Here is a 15,137-nt window from a genome sequence, read left to right on the forward strand (position 1 = left end):
GTATACTAAGTGGCAGAAATGAATTCAAATTCAGATCCTGTGATTGCCCAATTTAGTGTCCTCTTTTGCGCAATGCCCCCATTTTAGTCTTGTTAAGTTTTGCTAGGGTGGAAGAATCTCCCAGGATTTGTGTGTTACCAATATAGCCTTAGAGAACTCAGAATCACTTCCACATTATATCCATGAGGCATAAAAGTAGGTGGTGCCCTAAATTGATGTGTCAATTATCATTTAGTAACAAGATGTTTTCATAGAATTATTTATTAATAATAATTTATTATTAAATCTTTTAAGATTTAAAAGTTTGAAAAGCACAAAGGATCATCCATTTCAAACACCTGTTTTGTGTCATAAGATTCCATAAATAATAGATTTAGAGTGAGAAGGAACCTGAGAGATCATCTAGTCCAATGCCCTCATTTAATGAGGAAACAGACAGCCCTTAAGTGACTTGCTCAGGATTACATAGCTAACTAAGTTTCTGAGGCAGACTTTGAACTCTAGTCTTCCTGACTTCAAGTCTAACATCCTACTCACATTAATGATGATTCAACTGATTCCTCAGAGAAATTGAATGATTTGTTCAAGGTTACACACTTGGAAAGTGCATGGAATGAGAAAGAAAACAAAGGTTTCCTTCTCCTGTGTAAGTACCCTTTCTAGCATACAACTTGCCTTTTCTTCTTCTGTATGTCTACTGGATAAGAGAATGGGGAAAAAAACCTTGTCTAAATAGAAATTACTAATTTAGAAAATCTTTTGAAATTGTTTCCAATAATAAACTATTTCTCAAAGACGAAAGTTTTTCAATTCTCCTATCTACATCCAAAAAACAGCAGCTCAAGATAGGAAAAAAAAAAAATGGTTCCTACCTGTAAATATCATATTCACTAAAGCAAAGGACAGGTTTATTCCTCGTTTTGGGGGAGGCATTAATTAATTCTAAGAATTTTAGTACCAAATTAACCTCTTTTTAAAGATGCAAAATTACTTCATCTCTGGAGACTTCCTATAGATACATACAAGTTCTTCAGGTACCCAAATTCAACAAAATTCTCTTGAAACTTAAAGCCATACTGGAATACAGCCGGGCTTGAATCCCAGCTCATTTAGATGTATTTTCCTCATTTACAAAATGAGGACAATAGTACTGTCCACTTGTGTTACAGTAAGAATGAATTAAAGTTTCTATAACTTTTTTCCCCCAAAATGAATGGCAGTGGTTTTATTCATGTTCTTACCAATGCAAATATTTTCTCTGTTCATCACTACTTGCCTTCAAAAAGTATAGATTTCTTCAAAAACTGCAAAATGTCAGATAACGCTTCTCTAGAACTACAAGAAACTCATATTGGTTAGAACTAAACATCAATTTTAAAACAAGAAAATAAACTACTATTATCTGACTACTTATAGGATAGAAAAATGGTATCAAATACTTTTCATAAAATATTTTTAAAGGCAAAATATAATAATTTAGAAGTCAATATTTAAATGCAAAAAACCTACACTTTTTTGTTTCAAATTTGGAAGGCTATGTAATCAACTACTTGAAATTTGAAAATGTCTAAAAGTTAGCCCTAAGTTATAAAAAAGAAGCTCTGCCCCCTTTTTTTTTTTTTGCTCAAAAATTTATTAGTATAGAGAATTTCCAGGGAAGAAATTCTCTCTACTACTGCAGATTATTTAAAGGTGAAGTGTTTTGTCCTCATTCATGTAGTCAATATGTGTCAAAGTAGGACAAGGACTTGGATTTTCTTATTTTAAGGCATCTATTGCCCAGCGTACCATGCTGCCCTTCTAGATTTGCTTACCACCCTAACTTAATTGTGACTACTTGACAGCTAACATGTTAGATATTTAATTGTACAAAACTATCTAAGTAAAAAAGAAACTACAATGTGATAATGAAACCAGGAGTATACCTCACCCTTTGAAAAAGTCAAGTCTTAATTACATGTGGCTGTCAACTTCAGAAAAGACCAAGGGAAAACTGAATGGCTCAAAGTCAAACAACATGGCCCAAATGAGAGGCAGAGAAAAGGGCAAAAACAGAAAACAAAGCTGAGAAGAAGGGAACCTTTCCTAGGAAATTTTGCTATATTTATCCAAAATGGCTTCAAAGGAGATATAATTCCTTAATTTCCTACAACATTTTGCTGAAATAGGAAATTATGAGAAAACTGCATCTCTTAATGCAGGTTAGCACCTTCTCTGCACCTTAAGAATTAAAAAAAAAATTTTAATGATCTGCCCAGGATCACACAGGAAGTGTCAGAGGTAGGACCTAAATCCATGTTTTCTTTAACATTTTGAAAAAGTCTCAAGTTCCTTCTCCAATTACATTCCAATGATAAAGATCACAACCCATGTGTGCCTACCCATAGTATACAACTTGCCCCTATCATTCCACAGGTTCACTACAAGAAGTTTACTTAATGAACTTGGAAGCCTTGGAAGTACATAAATTTGCTTCTACCACTTAGTCCATATTCCATTACACACACACACACACACCTTTAATGACATCCTGTATACAATTTACTACTTTTCTTTCATAATTCTCTAACATATTGCTGCCTGCTCATACCCACAATGTATCTTTCCATGGTTCTTTGGTTGATCAATTTTAGTTCTCCAGAAACCTCAATGTTTCATGATTTAGAATCATATATTACCTGAAGAATTTTATGATTAAAAGGATAGCATCTTTAATAGGTCACGTGAGAAAAAAGATGGCAGACCAGAAATCTATCTCTTTGACTTCACAAACCTCTCCAAAACACAAATTGTGCACCCAAGATAAAGTAACTTCAACTGTTTCCATAGTTGAGGACATCCAGAATCCAAAAGGAAGTTTAAAATAGAACCTCCAAAATCTAGAAAGTGATGCTCACTGAACTTGAGACACTCAGCACCTCTCCCCAACCTCCTATGCTAGCAGAAGTGAGACTACAATTAGCAAACCTAAGCTTACATCAAAACTCAGCCCTAAAATGATGATCAGGATGATCTCAGAAGAACCTGGAAAGGCCAGTGAAATATACTATGTACAACATAATAGCAAAGTTGTGGAAATGATCAGCTGTAAATGACTTTGAAATTCTTAACAATATAATGATCCATAACTACTCTGAAAAACTTGTAATGAAAAATGCTAATCATATCCAGAGAAAGAACTGATGGTGTCCAAATATAGATTGAAGCATGTTTTAAAAAAACAACAACAACAACAAAAAAAACCTTTTTCTTCAGGGTGGTAGGGTTTTTTTTTGTTTTTTTTTTTTGGGGGGGAGATCTATGTTTTCTTTCACAACATAACTTTTATGGAAATGTTTTGCATACCTTCATCATATGTGCCTTCTTAAAAGGCAGGGTGGAGTAAGGAAGAAAGGAGAGATTCTGGAACTCAAAGTGTTAAAAAACAGAAGTAAAAAATTGTTTTACAGGTAACTGGGAGAAATTAAAAAAAAAAACAAAACAAAAAAACAAAAAACAAAAAAAACACATTACCCCTACAAATCATTTCTTTTTCTACTGCTGTGAAGATCCTAACGCTAGGCTGGGGAAATGAGCTCAAACCTCATGAGACACATAGGGCTTAGTCACAGTCCTCCAGGAACAAAAGTTTTCTGGAAGCTTCACCAAAGCTATTAAGCACAAATCACAGGGATAGGACTGGTGTGTGTTTGTGTGTGTGTGTGTGTGTGTGTGGGCAACGTAGCTCTACACCAAACCTGAGGGGCAAAGTACAGCATGAGGGCCAGTTATGACCATTCCAAAAGTCAGTATAGGCAGAGGCCTCGGTGAATCATGAGTTTTCCAATGTGGGAAAAAACTCTGAAATCCAACTCCCAAGAAAAGCACAATCAGAAGAAAGGGAGTCAGGAAGTAAGTCAGGAAAATAATATGGGGGCAATGGCAAAATTGAAAGTAACCAAAGATTTCAGGAAGAAGAAACCTCAAACACCTTAAACATAAACAGATAAATCAAGAAAAAAACAGTAACAACAGAAAGAGATATGGCCTCCAGATCTAGTAAAAGAGTTCAGACGTCTATGAATAAATACTGAAAAATAAAGGGAAATGATCCAACACTTGATGACACAGAGGATTTGGTCGAAGTTCAGAACCTGGAACCACAATACACTTTCCTGAATGGTTTAAAAGAAAAAAATGAGAATTATGAGAGCATAACATATGTCCTATACAACATAAATAATGCACTGAATAGAAAAAGTTGAATCTATAAAGAGTTTCACTAATGAAAGAAAAGAAAACAGACTGGGAATGCAAATAAATACTAATAACTAATAATAAATTAAAAGAAGATATGCTTATTATGCAAGAAAAACCATATTGAAGATAGAATGTATAAAGACAACCTTAGGATCATAGATCTTCCAGAAGACCACGACAGGACAAAAAAAAAAAAAAAAAATCTTAATACTATAAGGAAAGAAATAACAGAGGAGAACTTCTGAAATCCAGAAAGCCCAGAACTTTGGAATGCAGAACTGAAATTCGAATCTCTATCAGAATAGTTTCAAATGCAAAACAAAGGATTTTTGAGTAACATTAAACTATTCCACACCCACAAGAAAAAGGAGGAAATGGAATGCATTCTTAAAAGCAATGAAATCAAAAAGAAGCTCCACACTTGACCCAACCCTGTAAATCTGAGCTTAACTAGAGAAGACAAAAAAAAATGGATATTCAGTAGTAGTTAAGAAATATTTTTAATTAGAAAACTGGAACTGAAGACAACATTTGTTTCTCAATTACCATAAGCAACAGAAATGCAAAAGCAATGAATACATGCAGCAAGCAAGGACAGCAAAAGCAAGAGTAACAACCAACCAGTGAGGGACTTCTAAGGTACAAAAGGAGACAAAGATGAAATCTATAGACATTAACTATGAAGAGGAAGATGAGAGGCATTATCAATAGCAAAGCTTTTGCTTTAGGTCACAACCCCATATGGGGTTGCGTAACTGAATGTGGAGATTGCAAAAATTATGATTATCAGCAAATATTTATGTATTTTTTGGATCCTGTAAAAATTTCTTGAGTAAAAAGGGGTTATGAGAGAAAAAAATTTAAGAAGCCCTGATTTTAGTACTTGGTGTGATAAACATGAAATGAGCAAATTTAGAGATATCTCCACTCCAAATATGGGCTATTTGTGCCCAACCTATGATGCAGCTTTTTGAGTTTGTATGGATCTGATTGGACTATATCTTGACCCCAATACAGTGATGTCATTTGGGTCCTCTTCAAGAACAAATGACAACAATCAACCACTTGGTGACACCCCCAGCGTATATATGTTTCTTTTGTGGGATTACATAACAAGAGAGGGTACATGAAAGGGATCAAGAGATAGAGACAAGGAGGAATGAGTCATTCACTGATATCAAATAAAGGATAGCAATGGGGGAATGTGAACTCTATGCTTAGGAGGCTCAGGTGAATCGAGGGTAGAAGTGGGGCAAAGATTGAAAAGAGTGGGAAAGTCTTTACTTTGGATGTGGAAAACATTCATTGACCTCCAATGGTGAAGAGAAATGAAGACTGTGGTATACTTAGAGAACCCCAGAGATTCTACTAAAAAGTTATTAGAAATAATTCACAACTTTAGCAAAGTTGCTGGTTATAAAATAAACCCACATAAGTCATCAGCATTCTTATATATCACTAACAAAATCCAACAGTCAGAGTTACAAAGAGAAATTCCATTTAAAGTAACTACTGATAGTATAAAATATTTAGGAATCTATCTGCCAAGGGAAAATCAGAAACTTTACGAGCAAAACTACAAAACACTTTCCACACAAATTAAGTCTCATCTAACCAACTGGAAAAATATTAAATGCTCTTGGATTGGGCGAACAAATATAATAAAGATGACAATACTACCTAAACTAATCTATTTAGCGCTATACCAATCAGACTTCCCCAAAACTATTTTGATGACCTAGAAAAAATAACAACAAAGTTCATATGGAAAAACAAAAGGTCAAGAATTTCAAGGGAATTAATGAAAAAAAATCAAATGAAGGTGGCCTAGCTGTACCAGATCTAAAATTATATTATAAAGCAGCGGTTACTAAAACCATCTGGTATTGGCTAAGAAATAGACTAGTTGATCAGTGGAATAGGTTAGGTTCAAAGGACAAAACAGCCAATAACTTTAATTATCTAGTGTTTGACAAACCCAAAGACCCCAGTTTTTGGGATAAGAATGCATTATTTGACAAAAATTGCTGGGAAAATTGGAAATTAGTATGGCAGAAACTAGGCATTGACCCACACTTAACACTGTACACCAAGATAAGGTCAAAATGGGTTCATGATCTAGGCATAAAGAATGAGATTATAAATAAATTGGAAGAGCATAGCATAGTTTACCTCTCAGATCTGTGGAAGAGGAAAGAATTTATGACCAAAGAAGAACTAGAGATCACTATTGACTACAAAATAGAAAATTTTGATTATATCAAATTGAAAAAATTTTTGTACAAACAAAACTGATGCAGGCAAGATTAGAAGGGAAACAATAAACTGGGAAAACATTTTTACAGTCAAAGGTTCTGATAAAGGTCTCATTTCCAAAATATATAGAGAATTGACTCTAATTTATAAGAAATCAAGCCATTCTCCAATTGATAAATGGTCAAAGGATATGAACAGACAATCCTCAGACGAAGAAATTAAAACTATTTCTAGCCATGTGATAATACGCTCCAAATCATTATTAATCAGAGAAATGCAAATTAAGACAACTCTGAGATACCACTACACACCTGTCAGATTGGCTAGAATGACAGGGAAAGATAACGTGGAATGCTGGAGGGGATGTGGGAAAACAGGGACACTGATACATCGTTGGTGGAATTGTGAACACATCCAGCCATTCTGGAGAGCAATTTGGAATTATGGTCAAAAAGTTATCAAACTGTGCATACCCTTTGACCCAGCAGTGCTACTACTGGGCTTATACCCCAAAGAGATACTAAAGAAGGGAAAGGGACCTGTATGTGCCAAAATGTTTGTGGCAGCCCTGTTTGTAGTGGCTAGAAGCTGGAAAATGAATGGATGCCCATCAATTGGAGAATGGTTGGGTAAATTTTGGTATATGAATATTATGGAATATTATTGTTCTGTTAGAAATGACCAGCAGGATGAATACAGAGAGGATTGGCGAGACTTACATGAACTGATGCTGAATAAAATGAGCAGAACCAGGAGATCATTATATACTTCAACAACGATACTGTATGAGGATGTATTCTGATGGAAGTGTTTTTCTTCGACAAAGAGAAGATCTAACTTAGTTTCAATTGATCAAGGATGGACAGAAGCAGCTACACCCAAAGAAAGAACACTAGGAAATGAATGGAAACTGCTTGCATTTTTGTTCTTCTTCCCGGGTTATTTATACCTTCTAAATCCAATTCTCCCTGAGCAACAAGAGAACTGTTCGGTTCTGCACACATATATTGTATCCAAGATCTAACTAGGTTCTGTAACCTATTTAACATGTATAGGACTTCTTGCCATCTGGGGGAGGGGGTGGAGGGAGGGAGGGGAAAAAAATCGGAACAGAAGTGAGTGCAAAGGATAATGTAAAAAATTACCCTGACATGGCTTCTGTCAATAAAAAGTTATTTAAACAAAAACAAAAACAGAAACAAACAAAAAAAAAAAAAAACATTCTAATGGGCAAAGACAATGCACAAAGAATGGATCTGGTAAATAAGATCCCCTTCTTGTCCAACTGGGAGTATCTTAGTGAAAGAACAATGGCTGATGTTTTCATAGTACTTTCAGATTTATAAAGTGTTTATATATCAAAAAAAAAAAAAAAAGAAAGAAAGAAAAAGAAATGAAGACTGTACAATGGATAAGGTCTGGGGGATTTTGGTGACTGAACAGTCTGCTTGTCTTAGGAAGAAGGAGTTGGAAATCCTTCCCTGGGAGCAAGTGACTTTTGAAGGAATGGGAAAGCATGAACACAGGGAAATTTCCAGGAAAATATGGGGGGTGGAGGGGGAAAGCTCAACATAAGAAGATATATAACACTGGCACTGTTCTGAGAGTGAGATATAATGGAAAAAAGGAATCCATGATTACATCCTTGCCCTATATAAGGCAATGACATAAAGTCCCCTGAAGGAAGACTCTACCTTGAAAGTTTTGGCTATATAAAGATTATAATAGAGAAAAAAGAAATAAGAAATAAGACAGAATGAGAATCTAACAAAGATAAAGACATGATGGATAATGAAAGTATAAGAAACCTTTTTTTTTTTTTTTGGAAAGGCAAAAATTAAGTTTTAAAAAATAGTAAGGAACAGGACTAACTGAAGGAGAAAAAAGAGAAACTTATTTGACTGAGAAGAAAAAAAGAGAAAGAAGAAAAATATTAATCAAATAAAAAATATTAACCAGATAGAATAAATAAATCCCGAAGGGAAAAAAGGTAACAAACAAAAAGAAGAGAAAAGGGAGAAGGGGAAGAAAGCCAGTAGAATAGGGCCACCTTAAAATAAGATTAAATTAATGAAAAGAACACAATATTGTGTTGAGAGCATGAAGAGAAAATCATAATTTGAGACAGAAAAAATGTAAATTTAACTTTTATAACTTCAAATGTGAATGGATTAAACAATCCTATAATAGAAAAGAGTGACAGATTGAATAAGATAACAAAACTTGACAATCTATAACTTACCAAAAAAGTACATTTAAAGAAAAAAATGCTCTAAATCACTATTGATCAGAGGAATGCAAACGAAGACATCTCTGAGTTACCAGTATATACTTCTTCACCATAGGAGGTCAGTGAATGACAGGAAAAGATAATAATGAACGCTGGAGAAAATGAGGGAAAGCTGGGAATGTCATATACATAATTAGTGGAATTGTGAAATAGTTCCATAGTACTCTCCAGAGTGGTTGGATCATGTCCAAAAGGCTATCAAGTGGTACATAAAATTTGATCCAACAGCACCATTACTTGGGTCTGTATCTGAAGGAAATAATAAAAAAGAGAAAAGTTCCTATGTGTACAAAAATGCTTGTAGCAGCTCTTTTTGTAGTGGTAAGGGATTGAAAACTGAGTGGATGCCCATCAGCTAGAGAATGGTTGAATAAGTTATGATATATGAATGTTATGGAATATTATTGTTATATAAGAAATGATCAGCAGGATGATTTGAGAGAGGCCTGGAAAGACTTACATGAAATGATGTTAAGTGAAATGAGCAGAACCAGGAGGTCATTGTACACAGAAATAAAAAAAATCATGTTATAATTCTGATGGGTGTGGCTCGTCAGCAATGAGGTGATTCAAGCCAGTGCCAATAGACTTGTGATAGAAAGGCATCTACACCAAGAGACATGATTGTGGGGACTGAATGTAGATCACAACATAATAGTTTCACCTTTTTTTGTTGTTGGGTGTTTGCTTTTTGTTTTCTGATTTTTGATCTGATTTTTCTTGTGCAGCATGATCAAAGTGGAAATATGTATAGAATTGTACATATAGGAGATAACCTATAGCTGGAGGAATATTCAATGCCCGTGATTAATTGTGACAATATAATAAAAGTTATAATACTACCAAAATAAATATATTTAATTCGTTACCAATTTACACAATTCAATAAAATAAAATTCATTTGGCAAAATAAAAAACCTAGAGTATTAAGCGAAATGATGAAAAGATGGACAAAGGGGATAATAACACTTTCAGACATCTAACTATATTATAAAGCAGCAGTTATCAAAACCAAAAAAAGCTGGAGAACAAGAGCAAAAGAGAGCAAAGAGAAATGAAGCAGACTAGACAAGGGAGATTCAGAAACAAGAGAACTTAATAATTCAGTGTTTGACAAAGTGGAAAACAAAATATCTAGGGACAAACTCCTCATTTAATTAAAAACTGCTAAGAAAATTTCAAAACAATCTAGCAAAAATTAGATTTAGATCAATATTTTTACTCCACTCCACAAAAAATTCCAAACAGATAAGTGACTTTAATATTAAAGGTCATATGATTAAAAAATTAAAAGAGAAACAAATCATATATCTCTGTATATGTGGGTATTGGTAAGAGATGTATCTTTAACCAAACAAAACACAGGCAAATCACCAAAGAGAAATAGGTAACTTTGATTACTGTTTTTGTTTGTTTGTTTGTTTTGCTGAGGCAATTGGGGTTACGTGACTTTCCCAGGGTCACACAGCTAGAAAGTGTTAAGTGTTTAAGACCAAATTTGAACTCAGATCCTCCTGACTTCAGGGCTGGCGCTCTATCCACTGTAACACCTAGATGCCCCTAACTTTGATTACTTGAAACTTGAAAAGCTTCTGCACAAACAGTAGTAGATTTAGGATAAGAAGGAAAATGACTGGGGGAAAAAATCTTTGTGTCAAATATCTTGTTAAGCATTTTGTAGTCAAGATATATAAACAATATACCATTATTATTGCTAATATTACTAGTTATATATTACAAAGTTATTATATTTCTAACATCTCTATATTACTAAACCCATTTTTCAATAATTAAATGGTCAAAGGATATTAACAGTTCTCCAAAGCAAAACTATTCACAACAACCCTTTAACAAAATGTTCCATACCAACTAATACAGTAATGCAAATCAAAAAAGCTTGGAAATTTCACCTCATAAACTGAAATTTGGCAAAAATGGCAACTATCAATATTGAAGAATTTATGGAAATACAGGCATACTAATACATTGTTATTGGGGGAAAAAATTGGAATTATGCAAAAAAAGTGACTAAAAAGATCATATATTTTTGAACCAGAGACTACATTACTGGATTTATACTGCAAGGAATCCATCAATAAATAAAAAGTCCTCATACATTGCTAAATATTTATAGCAATACTTCCTACAACTAAAATTCAGAAGCATAGTAATGTCCATCAATTGAGGAATAGCTAAACAAATTGTGATATATATATATATGTGTGTGTGTGTGTGTGTGTAAAGGAATACTATTATGCTGTAAGAAATGATATGCATAATGAATAGAGAAACATGGAGAGAAGTATATGAATTGATGCAGAACAACAATAACAAGACCAAAAAAATAATATACAAAGTAACTAAATATAAAGAATGATACACCAAAAAAAGTCAAATGTAAATGTAACAATCAAGTTCAAGTGGAGTTCAAGATATGAGATTACACTCTGAACCTATGCCTTTGTGGAAGTGCCACAGGTGTTATATACATTTTTGGACTTTTTCTGATAATCATTTGTGCTGATACTATTGGGAGAAGAAAAAGAATATATGGATAAGGCGATGTAAAAAACAGAAAATATCTACAAAATCTTATTTGAAAAAAATATATACCCGTTTTAGGGAGAAGCTTGGAGGTAAATAACACAATTTTGTCATTTCCCAGAGGCAATCCAATTATCTTCTGTTCAATTCTGGAGCCAACTCATTGGCTAGCTATGATTTCTCCCCAAGATATACAACAAATGGAAGCATGCTATAGGCATTCTTTATCTAGTTTCTTTCCTATATTGACAGGCCAAATTTTTAGATAATTATGGATCTTATTCTTGTGTGATCAATACCAAAAGCAAAATTTATAGGACATTCCTTTCATTTACCTAAAAGCTGGCAACAGCTTTTTGTTTTCTGATTTTGAATAACTAAGATGGCAACAATTTAGTTAAGTATATGTCTTACTGTTTTTACCTCAACTGATAATAATGATTAGGTTGTTAAACAAAGTTGTCTTATTTTTAAAAAAAAAAAAAATCTATAAACAGGCATTTTAATAGAAAACAGTGGACTTTCTCTTTATTAAAAGCACTTTAAAAATTCAATAAATACACATGGTAGGACTGTGTAATTTTTACCTTTTGTAGTTAAATTATGTGAAAGTAATATATACTTGGTCTATTTCTTTTTCTATCTTTGCTCTCTTCAATGTCATGTCTTCTTCTATAATCATATCTGGGTCTGTAACATATCTGAAGTTAAGTCTATATGTGGTTGCTCTACTGTCCTCGATAGTGAAAAAGAGTTTATAAAAAAGGATCAAAGATGATGGTTATAATTAAGTGGGAACACTTGGGAAGGCTGAGAAGCAAGAAATCTCTCAGTAGGAAGTTATTAAGAAAACAAGAAGTAAGGGATAAAGTCTTTTTGTGAACTAAATATTTAAGTAACAAGAGGGGAAGTGGCTGGATATGACTGTATAATCAACTGCTGCCTAGCACTTAGCACAGTGCCTAGCACACGGTAAGGTGCTTAGTAAATGCTTATTGATTGATTGGCTACTATAAAATATGTTGATTCATACAGATAATTTTAATGAGATAAACCATATAAACATAATTAAATATCAAGTAGCTTAACTTCATAGTTCAGTCATTTTCAGTCATGTCTCATATTGGAGGGGTTTGCCATTTCCTCCTCCAGCTCATTTTACAGATAAAGAAAATAAAGCAAACAGAATTAAAATGACTTGCCCAGGGTCATAAAGCTAGTGACTGAGGCCAGAACTAAACTCAGGAGGATGGCGTTTTACTTGCTGTGCCACATTGCCTTCCAGTTTAAGTTGGATGATCCTTATTCATAATCATCAAATCAATATTGTTATTTCCATCCTATCCCAAAAGACAGTTTTGATTATGCGTATTATCACCTAACACCAGAATGATTCATGGCGTCTTACTATTTATCATATCTGTAGTATTTCCTTGCTCATTATTTACCACCAACCTATTCAATAAGAATTTTTCTTCAAGCATTATTTTGGTTATATCAATCTTTCCTTAAAAACTTGAAAAAGCTTCCAAATGTTTTTAAAAATCAAAATAACTGGTGTTTGACTGAATTCTACAATCTCCTGGTCTCATCCATCCCATCTAATGTTCCTAACTAGATGTTCTCAACTACTCATAATGTGGCATAGATGATAATCTCCCCTACAAATGCCTATGTCTTTCCCTCTAGCTGTTAAACACCCCATTTTCTATGTTTGTAATACCTTACCCCATTTCTCTGCAAGAGTATTTCCTTCCCTTTAAAACATTATGGAAATTCATGTTTTCTGTGATGTTCAGATAATTCCATTAACCTTCATGTCTTTTTATAGATCTTTCCTAATATTCAGTTATTATGTATAGAGAACTCAATATAGTTTTTATTATTTTTATACCTATTGATTTTACCCACCTGTAGAGTAAGGATTAATGGCTTTCTTATTTAACAATTTAAATAAAAAGTTCCTTTGAGGGCTATGAATTCCTTTCTACTACTATGCATTCCTTTCCACTTCCCTAGGCATTAAATTGATTCTTTGCTAAAAAGAGCAATCAAATGGAAAAAAAATAAAACTGAGTAATTCAGCAAGAAATAGCAACAACTTAGAAACTAATGCTAACAGTTTTTATCTGTCACTGACCACTAATTTTCTCTATGAAAAAAGTTACTTTTCATAATTGTACAGCAATTACTTCACCTATATCCCTATAAAATTAGACTAAAAGAGTTAAATGAAGGTAGAGAAAATTTAAGTGTTGGAACACATAATTTGGAATATTAAACTAGAATTTTTCAGGACTGGGAAAAAAGCAATGAAAGTATTGTACATCCAGATAAACATCTCCCCACTCCCATACATATAAATGTTTCCAAACACTAGCAAACAGGAGATGAAAAATTTCTCTAATATTGAAAGAATAAAAGATACCATGATAAAAGAATGATATCATGATAAATTTAAAGCTAAGGCATTTTGCTTTGCTATCAGCATAGTCTCATTAAATATAATCTGAACAATACTATGGTCCATAGAACTGCTATAATAATGCCCTTAAGTAATTCACTTAATCACTTATATAATGATTTCATTAAGTTCAGAGATGCTAAATTGAATAGGATAACACACTAGAAAACATTAATATGTGACTTTAATCAAGCTCAAAGGACACTTTGAAAGAACAGGTAATGAACATGAAAGATCTCAACCCGTAGGTGAAAATGTATGTTTAGCTACAAAAAGCAATCATCTATTATTAACAAAAGAATGGCATTAGTTAGAATAAAATCATAATTGATGTTTTAAAGATTTATCTTTAAAGTACTTCCAGTTTAGGAAATCATGTTTTAAAAGAGAAACAACTGGCTATTTCAGCCCAAATCTTGCTTACAAGCAAGTTATACTTCCAAGTGTAATGAACATAATGGTACTCAAATATTTGTTAAAGACATAAAAGTCATGATAAGAACTAGGATCTTTTGGGATTTGGATAATTCAAGAAATAATACTTAAATTTTATTATGGGAAAATGCTATGGAGAATTACAATCGTATGTCTCTACCTCAAGATTTCCTAATACCTACTGGAAGGCACAAGAACCCTAAATGTAGTTCATGTGGTCCCAAATTAGATCATCTCAGTTTGTGAAACAAAGACCTTAAATTCCCCACAAACATGGGCAAAAGACAATGCTTCATCACCATTTCAAAGGACAACTTATTACTCTTCAAAATATATAACAGTTGAAAGGGGATTAGAGATGACCAGGATCAATGGTATTAATAAGTTAAAATAGGATTTACTAGAAAACACTGAAAACTGAAATTTAATATGAATAACAAATGATGAGGGCATACCTCTTTAAAATACATGAATAGCAATTAAAGAATACCAATATTAATGTGCTTTCAGCTATACTGCACTTAGAAATATAGGAAACAGGTGATCTAATGCTTTATATTTCTCAAGCATATTCAAAGGTTTGTAAAATACATTGAACCTTCTAAAAGTAAAAACACATTCAAACATACATAGACACAAACCCACACACTTATTAGATATAATATTCTCCATTGAACCTTTACTCTGATGCCTCATTAAAAGGTGGAGGTGACCCTGAAAAGTCAAAGGCTACCCCACGTGAACAAAAGCTTTTTAAATCTTACCAAAACTAGAAAGGCTTCAAGAATGGAACCAATGATAAAATGAAATATATTGTCTAAGAGCCTGTCTAGTTAAGTGTGGAGAGAGGATCATCAACAAACAGAAAGCTGGGTACCAATGATTAATTTTTCAGCAAAGGGAGTACTC

The 15,137-nt window shown here is 33.2% G+C and overlaps 1 protein-coding gene across 2 annotated transcripts in view; it reads right to left on the bottom strand.

Moving 5' to 3' along the window:
* Positions 1 to 15,137, bottom strand: part of RDX (radixin) — a 115,611-nt gene that overhangs the window by 16,301 nt on the left and 84,173 nt on the right. The gene's annotated exons all lie outside the window — the stretch shown is intronic.

Source organism: Sarcophilus harrisii, chromosome 3, assembly GCF_902635505.1.
Source record: "Sarcophilus harrisii chromosome 3, mSarHar1.11, whole genome shotgun sequence".
Classification (NCBI taxonomy): Eukaryota; Metazoa; Chordata; class Mammalia; order Dasyuromorphia; family Dasyuridae; genus Sarcophilus; species Sarcophilus harrisii.